This window comes from Balaenoptera physalus (genome assembly GCF_965194825.1).
Source record: "Balaenoptera physalus genome assembly, chromosome: 8".
NCBI classification, from domain to species: domain Eukaryota; kingdom Metazoa; phylum Chordata; class Mammalia; order Artiodactyla; family Balaenopteridae; genus Balaenoptera; species Balaenoptera physalus.
In genome coordinates, this window is record NC_138887.1 from 103,318,123 (window position 1) to 103,332,561 (window position 14,439).

Genomic DNA, 14,439 nt, shown 5'->3' on the forward strand with positions numbered 1-14,439 from the left:
GGTACAGTGTGGGCGCTTCTCCAGGCTGTCCCTGGGTGCGGTGAAGAGGTGGCCCAGGAGGAAGGAGAGTCCTGGACCACCCAGGGGAAGGGAAGGAGTGTGATCGGGGACAGATGGAGCCAGCATAGAGGCAGCGTGAGACTGGGACTTGTGTGAGGAAAGGTGCAAACAGGTCGGGTAAGGGTGGGTCAATTCTCAAGAAAGTTTTTCTGGAGGGTTTTAAATTTTGATACATATCACGGAATGTAGGATCAGTTCTTGGCTTTGGCATTTGCTGTTGGAACTTGGAGTAGTCCCCTAGTCCCCAACTCAGGTGCCCCATCTGAAAAACCTTTGGTTCATCCAGTTTGTTTCTTAGCCTGACCCTTTATAGTAAGTCCCTGGAAGATGGTAGCCATGTGTGTTTTATTATACATCCAGAGCACAGGAGGCAGGGTAATCTCATTTCTGCTCTCTCCTTCCTTTGCCTTACTTTTAAAATATTCAGGTCCCTTCTCTTTCCCGCTCTTGTGTCAGGGCGGGAGGAGGAGATGAAGCAGGCGAGGAAGTAGAAACGGGGTAAAACTGCTGTCCCTGAGTTAGATCACGAGCATGAAGGACAAAGTTCTTTCTGGCACAGGGTATAGGGTCACTGTGTATTTGCTGAATGAGGCTTCCAAGGAGGACCACGGCTCAGAATTGGGATTTACAGGCAGGAAGACATAGAAAAAAAATATCTTTCTTGCTTTCACACTGGCCCTTAGCTTCTAGGTAAAGTTGTGGGTGCTTCCTGAGCTGCCGCCTGCTGTGGATTTGTTTCACTCCCTGGCTGGCTGCACAGGACTCCGAGCCTCCCCGCCCCCTCCTGAGAAGCTGGGGATGTCACAGTCTGGTGCATGCTTCCCGGACGCATGGTTCTCGAGCTTTAATGTATACGAACCCATGACACTCCTCAATCCATCCTTGATCATCAGTCGGTCCCTAATTACCTCTCATCTGGTCCAAACCAGAAACTCTGAACCCAAGGACTCTCTCCTTCAGCAGTCTCCGTGCCTGCGGCCCCATTAAGACAGGATGTGGGTCTTACTGTTTACGAACATTAGACTAATTTGGAATTAGCCACGCCAGGGAGAGGGGATCCCTCCTCTTCTTCCTCCTCCGCCTCCTCCCTCGTTGACCACGTGGCTTCACGTTTACTCTTCTCAGGGTTAGCTCTGCACAGTTCTGCTGTGAGTATCCAGTCTCACCCCCCCTTTGAGATACAGGCACAGGAGGTTCCAAAGAATCCTTACTGTACAGCCTCGTTTTACATCATCATCATCATCACCACCACCACCACCACCGTCATCATCATCTGTTTCCCATCTGTGCCACCCTCGCGTTCAGTACTGGACACACAGCAGCGCCGTGCTGGCGCTCAGGGCGGTAGTGACTGATGGAAAACCTCCATGTGCCTGGAAGCCACGTGACTGAGGCTGACAGCCCTCTGCATCCGAGGCAGAGCATCCTGCCCTGGCGCACCTGTGAGGGCTTGACACCGCTGTCTGGATGCCTCTTCCCCGCTCTTTAATGCTGTCGTCGAGGCTGGCTGATTAGTTCCTTCTGCTCGGTTGCATCCTACCATCTCTCACCGCAAAAAAAAAAAAAAAAAAATTGCTCAGAGGACAGATTGTGCTGATGAGCGCATTTCAGAATTTGGTCTGTTTACTTCCCTCTGCTTCCTATTTTGTGCTGGCGGGTGGTCTTACGCCACAGGCAATGCAGACAGCTTCTTCTTTTGGCCGCTCCCTCCCATAGAGAGCATGAGGAAAACAAGACATTTCTCCCTTGTCACAAATTCTGCAGAGCCCTCACAGCTTAGCTCTGATTCCAGGACCGAGAACCCAAGATCGGATGCCTGAAATCCCTTGTGCCAAAGAGATGAAGCAAATCAGACCCAGGCTGGGTTTGTAAGAGGCCAAGTGGATTGTACACCCTGATTCCCAACCTTGGGCACCACTGCAGCCCAAGCAGTCCCGTGAAGCTCCGGAAGATCCAGGTACTAACGAAGTCTCATGAAACGTTTCCCACCGATTAGTGAAGGGCTGCGGGAATCCACCACAAGGCTCGTTCAACCTGTAGAGATTCTGTGTTTTCATGGGCCTCTCCTGTTCTGGACAGTTCTACCAAACCACTTCATTCTACACGCAGTGACCATCCGGCATGAGGACTGAGGACCCGTAGAACCCTGGTCTTTAAAAGAAATGAGCAAAGTCCCCATTTTCTAGATCCATGCAAGGAAAAATGCCCAATTTCCCCCTACACTGAAGGGAGCTAGAGGTTAGTTTATTTTGCAATTAAAGTGGAAGGGAGTATACAGTATGTTTTCATTTATATGAAGCCCTGGAACAGACTAAGCTAATCTATGGCAGAAAAAAAATGGGACCGTTGTTGCCTTGAGGGGTAGAAGTGAGGGAATTGATGAGGAATGGGCATTAGGGTATTTTCTGGGGTGAAGGCAAAGTTCTATACCTTGATATGAATTAGGGTTACAATAGGTGTATTCATTTGTCAAAACTTAGCAAATGTACACTTAAGATTTGTGCATTTCCTGGTATGTAAATTTTACCTCAAAGTAAAAGAAATCTGTAACAGATCTTGAAATCTAGTTAATGACTTCCATGCTGAAGTATTTAGGAAGAATTGTATTGAAGTCTGCAATTACTCTGAAATGCATCAAAAATAAGAGAAATTAGAGAAGTTATTCTATAGTTGCACATGCAAAATAAGATTTATGTTATCAGGCCTTGTGTTTAAGTCTTTAATCCATTTCGAGTGAATTTTTGTGGGTGGTGTAAGCTAGAGGCCCAATTTCATTTTTCTGCATATGGTTATCCAGGTTTTCCATCACCATTTGTTGAAGAGACTCTCCTTTCCCCACTGAGTCATTCTTTGTTCTCTTATGCACTGCTGGTGGGAATGCAAATTGTTTCAGCCACTATGGAAAACAGTATGGAGTTTCTTCAAAAAATTAAACATAGAACTACCATAGGATCCAGCAATTCTACTTCTGTGTATATACCCAAAAGAAATAAAAACAGGATATCAAATTAGATATCTGTACTCCCATGTTCACTGCAGCATTATTTACACTATGCAAGATGCGGAAACAACCAAGGTATCTGTCAATGGATGAATGGATAATGAAGATATATTGATAGTATATATATATTATACACACACACACACACACACACACAATGGAACATTATTTAGCCATGAGAAAAGGAAATCCAGCCATTTGCAATAACATGGATAGAACTTGAAAGCACAATGCAAAGTGAGGTAAGTCAGAGAAAGACAGATACTGTGTGATATCACTTATATGTGGAATTAAAAAAAACTGATCTCATACAAACATTGAGTAGAATGGAGGTGGGAGCTGGGGGAATTGGGGAGTTGTTGTTTAAGGGTACAGACTTGCAACTAGTAGGTAAATAAGTTCTGGAGATGTAATGCATAGCATAGTGATTATAGGCAACAATATTGTATTATAAACTTCGAAGTTGCTAAGAGACTAGATCTTAAATATTGCAGCCACTAAAAAGAAATGATAATTACATGATGTGATGGAGATGTTAGCTAATGCTGTGGTAGTAATCGTATTGCAATATATACAATACTAAATCAATATATTGTACACCTTAAACTTACACAAGGTTATATGTCAAATTTTATCTCAATAAAAAATAGAAAAGTAGTAAAATAAAAAATAAGGTGTGTTGATGGATGAATACAGGGAGGATAGATGGAGAGAAACATGATAATGCAAGTCAGGTAAAACGTTAATGGAAGAAATTAGTTAGTGGGGTATATGTATGTTCACTGTAAAATTCTGTCACCTTTGCATTATGTGTGACTTTTTCATTTAAAAGATGTGGGGATAAAATAGGGCAGGGCAACTTGAGGTAAAAGAGAAGTCCTTTTATAGTTTTTTTTTTTTTTTTCCATTTTTGTGTATCATGGCTGAAACTGTTTTTAATTCATAATTATACCAGCTTCACTGGATCCAAAAGGGTCAGATGCCACAATTTTATTTTAAAGCATCAAGTACGAACAATAGACTCTGAAGACAAAACTGTGTCTTCATCTCATTAAAGGATAAAGGTATCCATAACCAAAATAAATCCCAAGACCCCCTGTGGCTATTCGGTACAACCTCAAAGTCAGAAAAATCAAGGAGATGACGATGAAGCCAGCATTGCAATTTGCAGGAGAACAGAGGGTGTGGAACAGGATGTACCAGGTGGCATTATGTGAGAGCACTGAACTAAGATACTTAAAAAAAAAAAGAAAAGAAAAAGAAAAAATCCACTATGAAGCTGAGAAATTCATCTTTATTCCAACTTCAATAAATTGACTTTCTTAAGAAACTGGAATCATTTTTGAGCAGTAAGAGGATGTCAGTGCCTGATCAGTTCAGATTCATTCTGGGCAACTGCTCTGCCCATCGGGTTGATACCTGACCCACCTGCCCCTCCCCCCTTTCAGGGTGACTCTGGTAGCTGAGTAGGCAGGGAGAAGTTGTGCTCTGTGTTCTTTTTCAAGTCTAGGATAGTTATTTGAGGTGTAGTTGATTTTTCATCTTTGATTCAAAATGAGTCTTGATATACAACCTGAGTAAATCTTGTGGACCCTCATAGCTCTGTCTTTGTATAGAACTGCATTTAAAGAGGTACAGGTAGAAACCAGTCAAACGGCAAGGACCTACTGTGTAGCACAGGGAACTATATTCAATATCTTGTGATCTGTAATGTAAAAGAATCTGAAAAAGATGTATACATTCAGATATATGTCACTTTGCTGTACACCTGAAACTAACACAACATTGTAAATAAACTATAGTTCAATTTAAAAAAAAAAAAAGAAACCAGCCAAATGGCAACTGAAACGGAATTCCAAACTTCACCTGCATCTCTTGAAGAACGTTAAAGAAAATAGAAATCCCAAACCCATTGCAGCCCTTGAGAGCTCTTCCTCCTCTGTCCCATTATTCTTGTCTATCTCATGCCTCTTTGGAACCTACCCACCAGTCTCCCAAACTCTCTCTCAAGCCATGTTCCTTCAGGCTTTTCTCACTCTCTCTGGCTTTCTCCTTCTTTTCTAGTTTTTTAATTGTGTATGTGATCTTAATCTTTTGGGCTGAACTCTCCTGCTTTCCCCCTGTATCTAATCTCTTTGATTCTAACCACCCATTCTCCTGATTACCTCAAAAGACCTGAGAATCTTGATGCAGATTTCTCCTTCAGAGTGTACGTGTGTACACAGGAGGTGGAGGTGGGGGTAATCAGAGGCAAGTCTGGATGATGAGAAGGCTGAGGAATGAGAGAGGTGGTAAATTAATATATTAATACATTCTGTCCCTGTTATACATGTAAATTGCCTTCCAGTACCTTGCACATGGGAAACACTCAGTTACTGCTCCTTCTCCCAGCTCCTTTCTTTGCTTCCACTTGTTTGAAGGTGAATCTCTCTCCTAGAGTATAGTAACCTCCAGTTTCTAGAGATCTTTTCGTTCTGTGGCTTCCCTGGGACCTTACCATCCATCATAACTCCTGAAGCCAGACCAGAATGACCACAAGCAGTCAGGGTCTTCTCCCCCTTTTCCTAAGACACTCCAATCAAGAGCATGGAAATGGCTTTAGGAGAAAAATATCTCTCTCCACCAGCTGTGAACTGATCAGAGTCAGAGTAAGAGTTGTTGCAGAAAGGGAAGCATTGATTTGGCTGTCACGTAGTGAGCAAGATAAAAAGCTGCTGATTGGAGAGCTCACCATTCTTTTGATCAGGACTGAAATCTCCTCCATGGACCTTGACTCCCAGACTCAACATTCAGCATCTTCTAGCTGATGAAATAGGAAAGAGGTAGGTGGTAGGCGATGGGCAAAGTCTCCCCTTGTTTGTTCTATGAGTTGAATTGTGGGCTTTAGTCTGAGTGACAGTTTTCAATCTTTGGGGGAGAAAATGAAAGCCCCTGGCAGCTTGGAAAAGATAAGACATTGAATGGGAATCATCAGAGCCCTGTGTTCATTATATTGTATTTCTTGCTCATTTGCCTCTTGGTGCCAGCCTCCAATCACCCATCTGCAACTCAAAGCTGTTTTCCTTTCCTTACAGCAGAGAAGGTTCTAGCAACTTGCTAGTTGCTGCAGTGAGATGGCATAGTGCTGGAGAGGCCAAGGTGGTAGGGGGCAAAAATGCTTCTGCCCACTGATCATTCCTACATCTAGGTAACCTGAGTCTGTGTAGAACAAAGCGGCCAAACCGCTACGGTTTGTGTCAAGAAGACCATCCACACTGAGGAGATAGACTTCGGTAGGTCGGCAATGAATGCTAAAACAGACTGCAGGTGTACTTTACAAAATACAGAGGCATCGAGAATGACAGGTCAGGCTAACTCACATCAAGTCTGTGGCACAAACCAGAGGCATCACCGTTTTGGATCGGATGGGTGAGAAAAGCAAAACTGTGGGTGGGGCAGACTTGGAGTCCAGACAGAAAGGATTTCTTTTCCTCTAGAAATAGAAGAATTTTGAGAGAGAGGTTCACTAGGGCAGAGAGAAGTAGAAAAGGGAAATTAGGAAGGAGAAACTGTAAATGGCAGTAAAATCTAATTTATATGGTAATCCACGCCAAGCTAATGTGGGCACAAGCTAGGGCTGGGACCACTGATTTATTGGTGTACCGTGTGTGTCCTGACAGCTCCACACCTGCCCTCAAAGGATGTGCTACCGTCCAGACGGCCACAGCTGGGCTCGGGAACACCTCTGGAGAGGGCCTGGGGAGGGCATTGAGTTTTTTGAGCAGAAAAATTTGCACGAGTGGAATAATTAGAAAGTTATGTTAAGCTGGGGAAATGCATGTGAGGGGCTGCCGGGGTCTAGTTGCCATGGGTCTACCCATCCTCATCCATCTTTATGCATGGGGAGGGGCGTGGCTACTAACGGCCCCATCCTGCTCTGGCTTCTCTGTTTGGGTATATGAGTCAAGGACCCCTGGGTGTCAAGCAGCTCAGCACCCCATTCCCAGGTATTGAGGTGTCCTCCCTCAAAGCTTTAGAATAGCAGAGTTCATCGGCACCCCCTGAGTCCTGAGCTCAGGAGCTCGCTTGTGAGTCAGTGGGAGTGGTCAGTGTGAGCAAGTTTTGTTTTTTTCTTTGCATCAGGGCCCTTTTATTTTTAGCGACTTGTTTCCCCACATGTCTTCCAGAGAGCCCCAGTTCCCTCTCAAGGTCCCTATCCCTGTCCTCTATCCCTCCCTGAGGTCAGGCTCCCCTGTGCCCCTGTGGGCACTGCAGCATTTTTGGCCACTGCCCCGCGGGGCCCCCAGCTACCCCAATAGGACTAGGCTCCCCTGCACCGCCTCGTGACCCAGCTCATTCAGGCAGCCCCTGCCTGCCTGCGTGACTTTCCTGGAGCATGGTCCTTCCCTCTACCTCCAGGGATGTGTTGCCCTAGGAGACGGAGGAGGGGAGGGGACAGCCACCAGACGACGGGACTCGCCGAGCTTGGTGGAGCTTGGCTCTTCAATATTTATAAGCATCAGCTCTGATGGAGGGAGAGGAGGAGACATTAGCAGCAATTTTTTTCTGTTTCTTTGGATTTTTTTTTTTCCCTGAAAATGCGGGGGAACAAGAAGAAAAAAGGAACAGCAAAAGCAGTTTATACCACTTAGCTGTGGGCAAGTGAGAAGAAGGGGCTGGCCGAGGTGCCATCACATGGCCAAGAGGAGCTGGGTGGGAAGACCTCAGATGTTCACACTAGGGATTTGCTGACGCCCCCTCCTGCCACCACCTCCAGGGTGGTGGCCTGCCTGCCACTGCCTCTCAGGCTGCTGCAGGAGGTAGGTGATCGAGCAAAAAGGGCAAGCGGGGGCATCATTGGGGCCAACACAGGGAACCGGAAGTTCTGCTACCCGGCCTGCTCCGACTCTTGACCTTGGGCAAGGTCTCGGCTTCTCCCAGATGTTAGGGCCTGACTGTATATGGGTGGGCAGCGAACCAGTTCTCTGAGCTCTGGGGTGACTGCTAATTTTCTCTGATGTGGCTCAGTCACCTTCCTCTGTGCTGTTTGCCACTCATCCACCCTCCAAGGTGCAACTCAAATCTGAGCTCCCCTTTGCTGTCTGCTCCATCCACGGAGCTATGGCAAGTATACTTTTCCTGCTCATTTACCAATTAGTCATAAACTGTCTTGTAACGTTTCTTTCTGCCATCATCAAAGTATGGTTAAGTCATCTGTTTTACTCTCTTTTATGGTCTATTTAGTTATACTGTAAGCTCTGAAGGGCAAAGACCAGGCCTTCTATGGTCTTGGATTCTGCTCTATGACCAGAGCAGTGAACACCATCTATTTTGTGTGAAGGCACAGCAAATGCTGACTCTGCCTGTGGCGTGGTCTACTCATAGGGACTCTCATTCCCGGCAGGAGGGGAGGTGGGTGCGGGCAAACTTCCTCCACCAGCTGAACTGACGACCACCGGAAGTAGAGTTGGGAGCGAGATGGCCTTCCGTGGCTGTCTCTAAGGTCACAGCCTTTGTTAGGAGCGTGTCCAGGGCTGCAGGACTGGCCTGAATGAGCCCATAGACGTGCTCCTCTTATATCTGGTCCTGCATTCGCACACTTCCCAGTGACAAAACCCAGGGGTGCTGCCTCTCCCCAAATGTCCCCCTGCTTTCACATATCCGTGATTGGAAAGGTGGCTTCATTTTGTATCTCCCTTCCATCCCCGCCCTGCCCCGTGCAGGCTCTCATCTTGGTCCCAGAAGGCAGGGCTAGCTAGCCTCTCAGTGAAACTGTGTGGAAGGAGATTCCAGTCTATACAATAATGATATTTAAAAAATAAAGAAGAAGACATTTTCAGGCAAATCCTAGGTTTCCAGGAGCACAGTGCGAACGAGTAAGGAGGAGCCACTGAAGCAGCAGGGGAGGTCCCGGCCGGAGCCGTGGGCGGGTGGCTTCCGCGCATCACCAGCCAAGTCCGCGTTGATCCCTGGGTACCAGCAGAGGGCTCAGAATCTGGAACCCGGCTGGAGCGCGCTGGGCAGATGGGTTGCTTTATTACAGAGCAGGTTCTCTCCTCCTTTCGTTCCCTCTCTCTTGCCTTATTTATCTCTCTTTTCCCATGGCCCCGTCATTCTCTCCTTTGAAAAAATACCTACCCTCCGCCCCCACCTCCAGAAAACTCGCACAAAACCCCTGCTTCTGGAGCTTTGACGTAGCTAGAGAGGCTTTAGATACTCATGCTGTTGTTTACTGACTTTAAGCCTGTGTTCCCTGCAAACATCAAACTGAATAATTGCATCACAGAGTTCGCATGGGCTGTCTCCGGGAAAGGAAGACATGGACAGAGATGGCGGCTACCCCTGGGGGAGGGAACTAATGGCCGGGGAACGTGGGAAGGATGGAGGCTGTTTTGTGCCTCTTGACTTGTACAAGTCTTGTACAAATGTACAGGTCTTGCCTGTTAGCAACAACAATAATTAATGACCAGTTACATCACCCCCAAAGTGTGACATAGATCAGGGCTAAGAGGGAGATGTCGTCCCATCTTAGCAGGAAGGTTGGGCATGGGGGTCTCCTCTTGGGTCATCCCTGGCTCCATCATGGCCCCAAGTCATCTCATTCCAGTGGGCCTACCAGACTTATATGAGGCAGTCATTTCTGCCTTAGTTGTATATACAGAGGTTCTGTTTTCCCTTTACTGAGAGAGCTTCTGAGTGCAAGCAAGCAACATTCCATTTGTGAAAACATGAAAACCAACAGCAGTAATACAGCAACCCCAAATTATCTGAGAAAGTTTCTGTAAGAAAACAAATAAAATCTTCATGACTCTGGGGACGTGCAAAATTTGCTTAGTACACAGAAATACTAATCATGGAAGAGGAGAGTAATACATTGGACAACATTAAAATAAGAACTTTTTCCATCAAAATCATCATTTAGAGAGTGAACAGGCAACCCATGGACGAGAAGAAGATACAATACAGGCGAACCTCGTTTTATTGTGCCTTGCTTTACTGTACTTTGCAGATACTGTGATTTTTACAAATTGAAGGTTTGTGGCAACCCTGCCTCAGGCAAGTCTGTCGGCACCATTTTTTTCTAACAACGTTTGCTCACTTTATGTCTCTGTGTCACATTTGGGTAATTTTTGCCGTATTTCAGAATTTTTCATTATTATTATATGCGTTATGAAGATCTGTGATCAGCAATGTTTGGTGTTACTATTGCAAAAAGATTACAACTTGCTGAAGGCTCAGGTGATGCTTAGCATTTTTTAGCAATAAAGTATTTTAAATTAAGGCATGTACGTTGTTTTTTTTTAGACCTAATCTATCGCACACTTAATAAACGACAGTATAATGTAAACATAACTTTCATATGCCCTGGGAAACCAAGAATTCGTGAGACTCACTTTATTGCAGTGGTCTGGAACCAAACCCACAATATCTCCGACATACGCCTGTACATCTGATAACAAATCTGATTTTTTTAAAGAGGGTGAAAGAGTTAACATGTGCTTTACAAAAGAGGATATCCCGAAGGTCAGTGATCATATGAAAAGGTCCTCAACATCATTATTCTTCAGACGGATGCAAATTCGAACCACAGTTAGACGCCATCATGCACCCACCGGGTAACATGAAAAGGGTGACAAAACCAAGTCTTGGGGAGATGTGGAGCAACCTGAATTCTTAGACATTTCTGACAGAAGTATGAATTTGTTACAGTTGCTTTGGAAAACGTTTTGTCTACTTAAAAACCTAAACACATGCCTGCGTTAGGACCCAACAATTACCCTATTAAATATTTATCTGAATGCAATGAAATATATGTGCACAGAAAAGCTGTACAAGAATGTTCACAGCAGCAATGGAACACAATGCAGCAAAAAGAAAGAACCCAATGATACCAGGCTGCAGCGTGGATGAATCTCACAGATATTATATTGAGTGAAAGAAGTAAAAAACTAGAATATACACTGTTTGACCTCATTTATAGGAAGTTCGTGTAAAACTAATCTGTGGTGATAAAAATTAGAATAGTAGTTACCTCAAGGGGGTGCGGGACAGTTAGTATTTACTAGGAAGGGACGTGAGGGAACTTTTGGGGGAGATACATGTGTTCGATATCTTGATCTGGTTGATACACATATGTAAACATTCACAGCTGTACTCTTAATATATGCATAATTTACTGTACAATTTTTTAAAGGGGAAGGAGGCTCAGAGGTCAGGTAGAAAAAGTGATGAATGTCCGTCCAGGCCATGCAAACTGTACTGTCTATTCCAGGAGCAAGCATGGAGACAGTGGTGAGGTTATTTGATGAATCACAGGGCAGTCAGATCTCCTCTGAGTGACCCCGGGATTGTGCCATCAGATCCCACGCTAGAATCCAGGGCGATGGAAAACCTCTCATGGCTGGATGAGTAAGCCTCAGTTCCTGGCTTTGAGAGGGCACTTCCTGGCATGGCAAGTCCTCTGCAGCTGCTTCCCTCACACACATTTGCTCAAGTTCAAGTGCAGACATTTCCGTGGGTTGTCAGTGTTCCCAGTGAAGCCCCACCTTCCACCCTGAGGCACCCTTGGGTACAGGCCCAAGCTGGACAGGGCCAGCAGGGTTGGTCAGAGATGTGTCTGGAAGGGGCGAGACCCTGAGTGGCGTTCTGGGCCAGAGCTATTCAAAGCATGGTCCATGGCTGAAGCCTGTCCACAAACTGATGCTCACCCACGATGATACAGGATGGAAGTTGAGAGTAAGTGTCGAGAAACTTTTATAGCTGTTAGAAAGAGTCCTCTTATGACTGTCGAATTTACGATTATAAAATTGGGTCTTGTCAGTTGTACATTTTTGTTTATTTTCATTTTTCTCATTTGTTTTCATCATGTTTTATAAAAGCATGGGACTGTGATGAAATGAAAATTTTTACAAATAGAAACTGGTCTTTCATCTCAGGTAGCTGGAGGAGCATTTTCTTAAATGCTCAGAGGGTGTGTCCTAAAAGAACATATGGAAGAACCTGAGCAGGGTCTCTGATAAGTCAGGGGCTGTTGCTGCCTGCACTTGGCAATTTTTAGAGACACTGAGCAAAACAGCCTAATTGTAGTTTCCATAGTTACCAGCTACCACCGAGGAGAACATGAGCAGATTTTAAAGGGAAAAGCCAGGCACAGGCAGAAGTCAGAAAGATGGGGAGGATGCTGGGCCCCAGAGGTATCTGGGCCAGAGGGGGCGGCCACCACTTTACATAGCTGAGGACTTCAAGATGTTTTGATCCCAGAGGCAGATGCCCTGGGAACCTAGTGATGGCACATCGCCATTGCAGCTGCCCATGAAGGACATGAGGCAGGCTGACAAGAGAACTTCATCACAGCAGCAGGGTGGATTACCCTTCAGGGGTCCCACTCTCTGGCCCTGTCCCAGTGGCAGCTCCAGAAGAGTCACTCTCTTTTGCCACCATGCAGCCCGCTGTCTACGGACCTCCACCCAAAGCAAAGTTAGCAGTAAGGGAAAGGTGGCAGGAAGGGTCCTGTACCAGCCCCACCGGCCTTCGTGCTCAAGCTTGGGTCTAGGATTTAAGGCCAGCCTCTCTTCCACTGTCATCGACTGGGGTCACTGCTGTAGGCCATCCAGCTGCCTCACGTGTTCAATCATTTGCTCATTCCTTCATTCATGCTTCACTCAACAGACATTTCTAGAGCACTTGCTTGGGGCCAGGCACTGTCCCAGATGCTGGAGATGCAGCAGAGCCCAAGCAGAGAAGGTCCCTGCCTTCATGGAGCTCATATTCTAGTAGGAGAGACTAATGATGCAAGCATAAACCACAAGGTGAGGTGATGGTACATTCCACTGGCCTCGGGGTGGTGCATTGGGCCAGGAGGGGCTGTGGCAATGGTGGAAACATTTACACACAGTCTTTAGTATTTGAAAGGACGTGAAGGGCCAAAACACAGCCGCAGAAAGAAGACTGGGCTTGGCAACGTGATTCACGGGGTCTGTAGGGAGTTCCACGTGAGCCGGGGCTCAATGCTTGTCAACTGAATCTGTGGAGCCTCAGAAATCAGTGCTTTGTAAGTCCCTCTTGGCCCATATCTGCATGACCCTGAACCCTAGAGAGGCCCTTCGTACCCACTGGGTTTCAGGTAGGACTCAGGTTTCCAACAAGCTCTGGAAATTCCACCCAAGAGCCCACCTGGGCCACCAGCCACCAGAGGGCGCTGGTGCTGCTCCTTGGCAAAGAGAAGGCCTGATGTTGTTTTAGGAAAATATTTGAATTATGTGAAATACGAAGCAGTCCCGCCTCAGAATTATAGGCTTGTAAATCATGCTGAGGAGAAAAAGGGCCAGGGGGATGGGGAGATGTGGGATGTGAGTTTATGATCTCTCCAGAAGCCCTTGATGGAATTACAGCCTCGTAACTCACTGGGGCCCACTCTTTCCTCCACCTGGGTTCAGCTCCTCCTCTGGGCCCCCCGGGGAAGATTGATCAGGGTGCCAGCGATGAGAGACTTGCTTGGTAGAGGCCTTAGGCAGGCCCCTCTAGGCTCTCTGGGGAGTGTGAGGGGAGGTGGCCATCATGACTGTTGATGCATTGGGTGCTGGCAGCCGGCCTCAGTTTTAGCGACTCCGTGGGGCTGTATCCATGTGAGTTCCAAAGGACTGAGACTGAAGAGGCCAGCGTGAGCTGCAGGACCCAAACACCAGATGGAAAGGGCTCTGGGGGGTTCCTTGGGGAGGCGGCCACCTTCTGCAAGGTCCCATGGACCCACGCAGCAAGGACGCTGCATCTCTCTTTGGATGAGGTAGCATGTCATGAGGATGCCCTGCCGCTTCTCCCTCGTCTGGGCCATGTCTCCAGTTGGCCCTTTAACAAAATGGCCACCACCAGCCTCTTATCAGGGAACGAATACACAGCAGGGCTGAGCAGACTGAGAGCAGACCGTGTGCTGAGGCAGCTGGCACTGACCTTCCTCCAGCTGGGGAGATATGCCCATGGGAGGAGGAGGGAGTGGCTGACAATATGCCTACCGTCCCCTGCGTCTAGCTGTGGCCTCTGTCATGTCCAGGGTTTTAAAAAAGGGCCACGGGAAGTGCGTTTCCAATGGCAAGTCAGTGACACACTGTTAAAGATAGCTACCTTTCAAAAACCCTAAAGACTCCACCAAAAAACTATTAGAAATAATGAATGAGGGCTTCCCTGGTGGCACAGTTGTTAAGAATCCGCCTGCCAATGCAGGGGACACGGGTTCGATCCCTGGTCTGGGAAGATCCCACATGGCGTGGAGCAACTAAGCCCGTGCGCCACAACCACTGAGCCTGCGCTCTAGAGCCCACGAGCCACAACTACTGAGGCCTGTGCGCCTAAAGCCCGTGCTCTGCAACAAGAGAAGCCATGGCAATGAGAAGAGAAGCCCACGC